This window comes from Anastrepha ludens, unplaced genomic scaffold (genome assembly GCF_028408465.1).
Source record: "Anastrepha ludens isolate Willacy unplaced genomic scaffold, idAnaLude1.1 ptg000040l, whole genome shotgun sequence".
NCBI classification, from domain to species: domain Eukaryota; kingdom Metazoa; phylum Arthropoda; class Insecta; order Diptera; family Tephritidae; genus Anastrepha; species Anastrepha ludens.
Window position 1 is genome coordinate 32,501 of NW_026530058.1, and position 2,500 is coordinate 35,000.

Sequence of the window (2,500 nt, forward strand, 5' to 3'; positions counted from 1 at the left end):
AAATGTATGAAAGTAAAATTTAACACAATACATTCATTTGATAAACTGAATAAATATATAATAAAGACATTTGAAATATATGGAAAATATCATCATATATATAATTTATTATTTTAATATATATTTGGTTAAATCGATGATATTATTGAAATATATAAAATGTAATTGAATTATATGAAATCAAACTGAAATGTATTTAATTGAATTTTTCCCATACATTTTACACAATGTGTGGTGTGCATGGCAAAAAACACTCACGGTGAAGGCATGTGAAATATATGAAAGAAAATCAAATCGAATTTATATGAAACTATATTCGATTAAATGTATGAAAGTAAAATTTACCACAATACATTCATATGATAAACTGAATAAATATATAAGAAAAACATTTGAAATATATTGAATTGTATTAAGTTAAATTTTGCCCATACATTTTTCACAATACGTTGTGTACATTGTCAGAAACACTCACGGTGAAGTCAAGTGAGATATATATGAAAGAAAATCAAATCGAATTTATATGAAACTATATTCGATTAAATGTATGAAAGTAAAATTTAACAAAATTTTGCCCATACATTTTTCACAATGCGTTGTGTACATTGTCAGAAACACTCACGGTGAAGGCAAGTGAGATATATGAAAGAAAATCGAATCGAATTTATATGAAACTAAATTCGATTAAATGTATGAAAGTAAAATTTAACACAATACATTCATATGATAAACTGAATAAATTATAATAAAGACATTTCAAATATATGGAAAATATCATCATATATATAATTTAGTATTTTAATATATATTTAGTTAAGTTGATGGTATTATTGAAATATATAAAATGTAATTGAATTATATGAAATCAAACTGAAATGTATTGAATTGAATTTTTCCCATACATTTTTCACAATGTGTGGTGTGCATGGCAAAAAACACTCACGGTGAAGGCATGTGAATAATATGAAAATATCAACATTTAACTAACCAATGATATTGAAGCATATAAATCGAATCATAACTATATGAAACACGAATTTGAGTTATGTTAAACTGGTGATATTGTGGATTTATTCCTAGTTTTCCATACGTTAGTTTAAATAGAAACAATTTTCGAATATGTATACATATATGAAGAATTTATATTCTATACTAACATATTATGGAATGTAACTATTGATTGTTACCTTGGCATATTGGTGTATTGTGAGATTTCATTCATAGTTTTCCATACGTTAGTTTAAATAGAAACAATTTTCGAATATATATACATATATGAAGAATTTATATTCTATACTAACATATTATGGAATGTAACTATTGATTGTTACCTTGGCATATTGGTGTATTGTGAGATTTCATTCATAGTTTTCCATACGTTAGTTTAAATAGAAACAATTTTCGAATATATATACATATATGAAGAATTTATATTCTATACTAACATATTATGGAATGTAACTATTGATTGTTACCTTGGCATATTGGTGTATTTGTGATTTTATTCATAGTTTTCCATACGTTAGTTTAAATAGAAACAATTTTCGAATATATATACATATATGAAGAATTTATATTCTATACTAACATATTATGGAATGTAACTATTGATTGTTGCCTTGGCATATTGGTGTATTTGTGATTTTATTCATGGTTTTCCATACGTTAGTTTAAATAGAAACAATTTTCGAATATATATACATATATGAAGAATTTATATTCTATACTAACATATTATGGAATGTAACCTTGGCATATTGGTGTCATTGTATTTTATTCCTGGTATTCTATAGTTAGTTTAAATAGAAATAAATTTTTGAATTCAAAATTTTATATTCTATACTAGCATTACATAGAAATTATCCTCAACTGTTTGTTTCTTGTATACATACAGGAAATTAAACAGATGAAGAAAAAAAAAAAACAAAACAAATAAAAATTATAAGAAAAACTAAATTTTAAACAAAAGAAAAAAGGAGAAATTTTTTCAATCATATATATATTTATGATTAAAAAATAGAATTATGGAATTATTAATTTCAATTCAGAGAGAAAAATTATGTAATATATGAAATTATTACATTAAAAATGCATTTGAAGAAAAAGTAAAATGTTATTAAAAATGATACATTTGAAAATTGGCAAATATTAAGAAGAAATATCGTTCTTATATTTTTATACAAAATATATATAGAGAACGAAAATTCTTTTTCATAAAAAACGGTTTTTGAATTCTGATAAGAAAAGCTAAAGGGGTCGGCGGGAGCGCACATTGAACGAAAGAAAATGAAAGAAAAACACAACAAAGAAGAAGACCAAATAAAATACAAATATTTTATACAAATAAAAGCACATTATTAATAAATAATAATAATAATAATGATGATGATGATGAGATGATACATAAATTGTGTTATTAAAATTACGTTCTATTGTATGTGCGTTTTCCCCTTTACTTTTTATATACACCGTAATTTATGAAATTTTCAAATATGAAAAA